Raw genomic sequence first — 8,561 nt, 5'->3', positions numbered from 1 at the left:
CCCAACATGCATTCCCCCAGGCATCTGGATAGATCTTAGGACTCCACAGGTGAGACGTGATAGGATGCATTAGCACCCTGTCCATTTCAGACCATGTACTTGATAAGGTGCGTGTTGGGCAGGTGTCTTCATGGTACGTCACCTCCAGTGCTCTTAGAAAACAGGGATGTTGGTAAAATAAGTACATCAAATGACTGAGGACATGCGGACGGTGTCTTCAGAGTCAACACAGCACTGACCCTAATGGAGGAGAGTTGTGAGCTTGAGGACCAAGATGGCAGCACCCTGGACCATCACCGAGTGGCAGACAGAGCTAAGAGCAGGCTCCACCACACAAGGCATATGTGCAATAGAGGTAGCACTTGGCCAAGAGCCAGAGGAAGGATGGGAGGGACCCAATGTGGACACTGAGGCCAGGATGACACTTCATGTAAGTGGGTGATCTCCAGGCATTGGTGCAGCCAGCCTTCAGCTGAGGCAGATCCAGGGGGCCTCATCTGGACATTTCTGCTCTTTTGTCACTGGCCTCCACACCAGATTTTAAACTGGTGAAAGAGGAGCCACTTGAGTCTTTGAACATACACAGCCTCTGCCTGACACTGCTGCAACTTGCAATTCTGGTGGATGACCACATCTGGATATTTACATGGAATTTCACTGTATGTAATTATATGTACAAAATATTGAGATTAAGGTCATGTGTCTGGATTGCTATGTGTTATTAGTCAGCTGTGGCTGCTATATCAAAGTACCACAACCTGAATGTCTCAAATGACAGAAACTGACCGTCTCCCCATTCTGGAACCAGGATGGAGGTGTGGGCAGAGCTGTGCCCTCTGAAGGCATCAGGAAGGGTCTGCTCCAGGCCTCCCTCCCAGTCTCCTGATAGTTCCTTGGTTTGAAGTAACATTCCTCCAACCATCATGAGACATCTCCCTGAATGCATGCCTGTGCCCAAATTTGCTCTTTTTAAAGAATATCAGTCACATTGTATTTAAGGGCCTGTCTTACATCAATACCCATCTTAATTACACCTGCAACAAGCCTATACTCAAAAAAGGTCGCAACCTGTGGTACCTGCGGCTAGAATTTCAACATATAAATTTCAGGGGAACACAGTTCCCATCATTACTGTGAGACTGTCATAAAGATGACCAACTGATGTTGGCGCTAGCTGGATCATGGCAGATCACTGGATGCAATCTTATTCTGAGTATAAGATCACCAGACAGTGAAGAACATTATTGTAAAGAGTCCTTCAAATGGTGCATAATATTTTTTTTTTTTTTTTTGAGTTGGAGTCTCACTCGGTCGCCCAGACTGGAGTGCAGTGGCCGCTCCCGGCCACCACAGCCTCGACCTGCTGGGCTCTGGCGATCCTTCCGCCTCAGCCTTCCAAGTAGCCGGAATTACAGGCATGTGCTACCACGCCCAGCTGATTTTTTGATTTATTGTAGAGATGAGGTCTCGCTGCCCAGGCGGGTCTTGAACCCGCGGGCTCAGGCAATCCACTCACCTCAGCCTCCCAAAGGCGCGGGATTACAGGCTGAGCCACCGAGCCCGGCACGGTGCATAATATTTAAATCTCCCTTATGTTCCTTCTCCAAAGGCGAGCAGCCCTGCTCCACTCTGTCTTTCCATCAGTCCAGCTCCAGCCCCCCTTCTTTGACACCATAAACTCTCTGTTCTTACAGCAGAGACTTTGCCCAGCTCTGCACTTGTCACCTGCACCTCCAGCCCTTAGTAATTTGGTCCGTTCTGCCCCCTTGCTTTTTCTGACTTTTGAAACATGTCCACCACCTCGTGCGATCTTGGCATTTATTGACTGCACACTTTCTGGTTCTGTTCCTAAAAGGAACTCTGATGCTCAGGCACCGAAAACTGGTTTTGATCACCTTGGTCTTGAAGAGTGGATGTCGACGTGTGGGGCTGGGTTGTAGAGACGGCAGTGAGTGACTGAATGAGTGAGCACCCGGTTATTTATCTAAAAGCCAAGCCAGGCATTTCCACTGTGTTGATGTGAGCATATACATGTATATGCAATCATGTATGTAGGAATTTTTCAAGTTTCCAGGGATACAAGGCTCTACCGGGCTTAGCTCTGTAACATGGTTATACACCTCTTGAAAGCAAGAGCCTTTTCTTTTAGTTCTTAATGTCCAGCATAATGCTGGGGGCAGAGGCACACTTACTAATTTATTACATTAGTCAGTGAAGCCTGAGGTATTATTAAAGTAAATAAGGTCAATAAAAAGTGTATTTGTACTGTAACAGCATCATTAAATATTTTGAGAGTAAACATAAATTTACCGTAACGGTCAAGTGGAGTTTGCTGTTTTAATTTTGAATAGTATGTGCTATGGGTTGAGCTTCCCTCCAAAACTCATGGTGAAATCCAATTACCATTGTGATGCTATTAGAAGAGAGACCATAAGAGGTGATTAGACCATGGAGGCTGTGCCCTTGTGGATAGATTAGTGTCCTTACCATGATAATTTTTTTTTTAATTAAAATGAGTTCTGCACTTTCTCTCCCCTTTGCCTTCTGCCATGGGATGACAGCACCAAGATCCTCTCAGATGCCAGCGTCACACTCTTGGACTTTCTGTTCTCTAGAACCCTGAGCCAAATAAACTTATTTTCTTTATAAATTACCCAGTCTTCAGTATTCTGCTACAGCAGCACAAAATGGACTAAGAATGTGAAACATGCTTTTAAATACTGAAAAAAAAAATAGTAGCCTACCTAAAAAGTTGAAAATATACATAAGCAGAATATGTGCCTTTAAGATAGATGTTAATATTTCTTTAGGGTGAGTAAAAAGTTCAACATTAAAATATATATAGTTTTTGAATTGGAGTTTCACTCTGTCACCCAGGCTGGAGTGTAGTGGCACACTGCTCATGGCCACCGCAGCCTCGACCTGCTGGGCTCAGGTGATCCTTCTGTCTCAGTCTTGCAAGTAGCTGGAACTACAAGCATGCGCCACCACGCCCAGCTAATTTTTTTTTTATTTATTGTAAAGATGCGGTCTCACCATGTTCGAACCTGCAGGCTCAGGTAATCTTGTCACCTCAGCCTCCCAAAGTGCTGGGATTAAAGGCGTGAGCCACCGTGCCTGAATAACATTAAAATATTAATGAACTTCAAGAGTATGTAATATGAAATTATACAGATCTCACATAGGAAGGCAAAATATATTAACTATCTTACCTAGAAAATCCATATTTAAATACACTCCACCTCTATGACTTTGAATGGTCTAGACATTACACTTTTTATCTAACAAGCTGAATTCACTTGATGAATTCACTTAATGCCAATATGTATTATCTTGCATTCTTGCAGCTGGTTGAACAAACAGGCTCAGTTAACATTAGTCTTGAAACTCCAGGCCATAGTATAATTAAATAATACTATAGCTATAATTCCTTGTAAATATGAGTGATATTTGGATTTCTGTAACAAAATCACATAGAATCAAACATTTATAGCACTCTTTTTTGCAAGCTTCTAAAAATCATCATGACTTACAGCTGCCACCTCCTGGCCAAGACTTGTTACTTCACTTTACAAAATAAACTCATTTTTCACTGTAGCCCAGGATGTAATGCAATTTGAAACAATCCGATAGAATTTAAGATTTCCTAGATTGTTACAGGCTACTGAAGCTCAGACACTCCCACAAGGCTTTTATGTTTCTTCTTCCCTCTTAAGGACCATCGATGACAAATCTATGACTGCAAATCAAGTCTTTGATATGGGGCTAAACTCTATACAGACTCCTTTCTCTTGAGCAACTGTGAGCCAAGCGCCTGCCTGTGGGTGACAGGTCTCCAAGTGCTGCAGACCCTGCACATAAATGGACTCCTGTGCCTTTTCTGGTGATGCTGCTTTGCCCTCTTCTGGGACCTCGGCTTGGCCCCCATTCCTCAGACTGACTCAGTGGCCAGCCCTGGGCCACCCATCACTCAGGATATCCTCTGCTTATCTCTGAGGTGTCACAGCCTTGCAGCATGACTCAGGGACAGACAACCTGGGTTTAAAGCCTTCTGTAGCCCTGCATGTGGCAACCTCCCAGGACCTGAGATTCTTCATTTGTAAAATGGGGCAATTCCACTTCCAGCTGTTTTGAGCATTAATTTAGGTAAAGCATGAGCAGCAATTCACTACTGGTACTCGTGAGCCCTGTGAGATTCAACTGTGCATGTCCATCAGCAGCATCAGAGGACTCACCAAGCTATGACAGAGTGACTTTCTCCCTCAACTATTTGCCAAATCCATATATCCTCATATATCCTCATTTTCTTCCCTCTTATATTTCAAAGTCCTCCTGCGCTGGCAGGAAAACTTGCAATCCCAGGGATAGGGCTCAGCGCATCAGTATTAGCACAGTAGAATAATCTGATGCTGGAGAGAAATACCCCTGGGTCCTTGAACACTGGAAGCTTCTCCAGCTTCACTAGTCTGCTAGTTGGTGCTGATGAAACCCAACTTTGTATTTGCTGGAGAGGGAATAATGATGATGAATATTTCAGTAAGGAAGAGCAAGGGAGGCAATTAGTTCAATAAATGTTAGGAGGTTACTATATGCAGCTACTCTGAGAGGTGCTGGGAATACAAGACCAAGAAAAGAGTCCCTGTCCAGAAGCAGCTCACAAAAATCTCTTAACTGTGTTATTCCCAATAACAAGGTAACTCTCCTGCCTGATTGATATGGTTTGGGTGTTGTCCCTTCCAAACCTCATGTTCAGATGTGGTTCCCATGTTGGAGGTGGGGCCTGGTGGGAGGTGTTGAGTCTTGGAGAGATCCCTCATGAATGCCTTGGTGCCCTCACCGTGGTAATGCGTGAGTTCTTGCTCTGTTAGTTAACACGAGAGCTGTTATTTAAGAGCCTGGTTCCTCTTTCTCTCCCTCCTTCCCCCTCTCCCTCTCCCCTACCCCCTCCCTCTCCCCCTCCGCCTTCCCTCTTTCCCTCTCTTTCTTCTGCTTTTGCCATGTGACATGCCTGCTCTCCTTCCTCTTCTGTCCTGAATCCTCCAATAGCAGGTGCCAGTTTCTCGCAAGACTGTGAGCCGGCTGGGCTCAGTGGCTCAGTCTGTAATCCCAGCACTTTGGGAGGGCAAGGCGAGTGGATTGACTGAGCCCGCGGGTTCGAGACCAGCCTAGGCAACTTGGCGAGAGCTCGTCTCTACAAAAAAATAGCCGGGCGTGGTAGTGCACGTCTGTAGTTCCGGCTACACGGAAGGCTGAGGCAGAAGGATTGCCGGAGCCCAGAGGTCGACGCTAGGGTGGCCGTGAGTGTGCATGCCACTGCACTTCAGCCTGAGTGAAGAAGTGAGACTCCAACTCAAAAAAAAAAAAAAAAGACTGTGAACCAATAAAATAAACCTCTTTTCTTTATAAATTACCAGTCTCAGGTATTTCTTTATAAGCAATGCAAAACAGACTAAGACTAACACACTATTACATACCATTACATTTGGATTTCCCAAGATTTTTTCTTGTGTGTCTTGGCCTTCCATCTCCAAGCACCTGTAGTTTCTCTGTTTTCCTTCTTTCCTTGGCAGAGTTGAGAGCTACACATGCAGGATGGGCCTCGGCGTTCTGAACCAGAACGTTCATGGTGTAAATCAAATCTTTGGGAAACACAGTCATCTTCTCAAATGCAGCGTTTGGCAAGTTCTTGCTTCATGAGAAGTATTTCATAAGCACTTGTTTTCGTTTTCAAAGGAATTTTCCTTTTTTTTTTTTTTTTTTTTTTAGTTGGAGTCTCACTCTGTTGCTCAGGCTGGAGTGCCGTGGCGGCTTCCGGCCACTGCAGCCTCCACCTGCTGGGCTCCTGCAATCCTTCCGCCTCAGCCTTCCGAGTAGCCGGAATTACACACGCGCGCTACCACGCCCGACTAATTTTTTGATTTATTGCAGAGATGAGGTCTCGCCAAGTTGTCCAGGCGGGTCTTGAACCCGCGGGCTCAGACAATCCACTCGCCTTGGTCTCCCAAAGCGCAGGATTACAGGCTGAGCCACCGAGCCCAGCCTTCAGAGGAATTTTCAAGTTGTCAGCATCCTCTGTAATGGAAGTTTGGGAGGAGCAGACAGGTTGTGCGGAATCTGGTGTTCGGGGAACAAGGAGGAAGTAGTGCAGTATCTGGGATCCATGACAGACACCTCCAGAACTTGCACCCCATTTCCTGCTTTTTAGACCTGAGCCCCTTAGGACTCAATGTGGCTGGGATAAGGGCTGGATGAAGCATTCAGGAAGGAAGTCTGTCATAACTGACTTTTACTGATTATGGGAAGTGCATGCTCATTTCAGCTAATTGGTAACAACACATGGGAGACAAGCCTGACCTGTAGTCACTGGACCTGGGAACTGCTTGCTAAGTTTCATATCCAGCACCAGGTTTCATGCAAACACGGTGCAACTCTCTTACTCCCAGTCTCAACCATTCAGTCAGCGGTTCACAGTCACTCTGCCTCCCAAGCCTGCTTCGTCCAAGCCACTGACACTCCCATCGTGATCCAGGGGCCAATGTTCGGTTTTCCGCCTATCTGCCTGTCTTCCACACGGCCTGGCGTCCAGAGCTCTGCGTGCCCGGCTCTTCCTGCCTTGGACCCTCCTTGACCAACGTGGTCTCTCCTTTCCACTAATGGCTCCTGGTTGTTCTCAAACTTTCCTGGACCTTAGGGGCTGGCTCAAGTGCTGGCTTTGAACCATTACCTGTGACGACTTTCAAACAGCACCTCCAGCCCTGGCCTCTCCCCAGGCTCCAGCTCCCCTTTTCCGACTGCCTCGTCCGCACCTGCACTTGGACGTTTTATGAGTCAGGAAACTGGAGAGCCACTAAGTGTGCTGGGCTAGAGACCCTGAGTAAGGGGCCTGGAAGTCAGAAGAAGACAGCAAGGCCTGGGTGGGACACCTGCACGAGCTGCAGCCAGTGCATCTGGAAGCCACGGTGGACTTTAGCAATACACGGCACCTTCCCGCTCCTTCCAGGCTATGGCAGTGAAGTCGTGGAGCTGCTGGGAATGACATGCATCTGCCAACCACCCCAGATGTGGGCGGTACCCAAGAGGCTCACCCAGAGCCACCTAGAACTTCGCTCTGGCCACAAACACATTCAGAGAATAGTAGCGGCTTTTCTTTTGCCTTTCAACTCTCTGACTGACTCCCTGGACAAGGGTATTCTGGGAGGGCAGTCCAACTTGTCATTGGCTGACTCCCTAAAGAGGGGGATTCTGGGAGAGCGGTCCGGTTTGTCATTGGCTGACTCCCTAAAGAGGGGGATTCTGGGAGTGCAGTCCGGCTTGTCATTGGCTGACACCCTGAAGAGGGGGATTCTGGGAGTACAGTCCGTTTTGTCATTGGCTGACTCCTTACAGAGGGGGATTCTGGGAGTGATCTGGTTTGTGATTGGCTGACTCCCTAAAAGGGGGGATTCTGGGAGTGTGGTCCGGCTTGTCATTGGCTGACTCCCTGAAGAAGGGAATTCTGGGAAAGCATCACCACTGCCCCTCATCCCAGGCATTAAGAGGTGTGCTGTTGGTACTAAGTTGAACACACAGAGATGTCTGATCACAAAAGCAGCACCTGGAAGCTGAGCTCCAGTTCTTTCTTTCCAAACTGGCCTCGTCCTGCACCTTCCTCTCTGTGGTCAGTACCGTCCCCGGTTGCCTAGACCACAGCCTCGGTTCTGGGTCTGCTCCTCCTCGCCCGACTGTCAACCTGTTGGGAACAGCCGGCCAGCCTGGATGCACCTGAGGGAATGCAGCTCCCCCCCCACTCCCCCTCCTGCCTCCTGGCTCCCCATTCCACCTTCCCCCTCACGATCCTGCCCTCTCCTTCTCACTCCCCCCAGGTCAGAGCCTACCCTTCCTGGGGAATTGCCGGAGCCCATGGGGGTGAGGGAGAGCGAGCTGTGGCTTCCTCAACCCGCACAGCTCCAGTGGGAACGAGCCCGGGCACGCTGGGCAGTGGCAGCGTTGACCCCACATGGAACATGAGTGGCTGCGCAGGGGCCGGAGTCCGCTCAAGCCCACCACGAGCAAGGAACAGGGTTTTTACAGGAGGGAGGAGGCTGGGGAGGCCAGAGGGGGTGCGGCCAGGGAGGCTGGTGGTGCGCTGCGTGAGTCCATCTACGCTGCCTCGTGCCTCGCTCCTGACGGCGGTGCGTCCCGGAGTGGAGTCCCCGGTCGGTGTGTACAGAGCCTCCCTGCCTCTTTCCCTCTCCAGCCTTCTGTCTGGCACCGCTGGGAGGACGGCATGTCCGGAAGCGCCGTCCCTCGTGCTCGATGGGTCCAGCGCCGAGGCCCCGAGCGAGGCCCTGTGAGCCGGGGGCGGCGGCGACTGTGGAGGGCCCAGCGTGGAGGTGAGTGTGTCCCTTTCTGTCTTCGCAGTCTCCTCCTCCCATATGGAGTCCCAGGAGCCCGTTGGGCTCGAGTCCTGCCCGTTTCCCATGACCCTGAGTGTTGGGAGCCAACATCTATAGCTACATGGCTGAGGCCTGTAAAGGCCCATCTGGAAGATCGCCTCTGACATAGGATATCAGTTATACCTA

This window comes from Carlito syrichta, unplaced genomic scaffold (genome assembly GCF_000164805.1).
Source record: "Carlito syrichta isolate Samal-C Ts95f unplaced genomic scaffold, Tarsius_syrichta-2.0.1 Scaffold304698, whole genome shotgun sequence".
Classification (NCBI taxonomy): domain Eukaryota; kingdom Metazoa; phylum Chordata; class Mammalia; order Primates; family Tarsiidae; genus Carlito; species Carlito syrichta.
The sequence above is the reverse complement of the archived record's forward strand: the minus strand, read 5'-3'. Positions refer to the sequence as shown.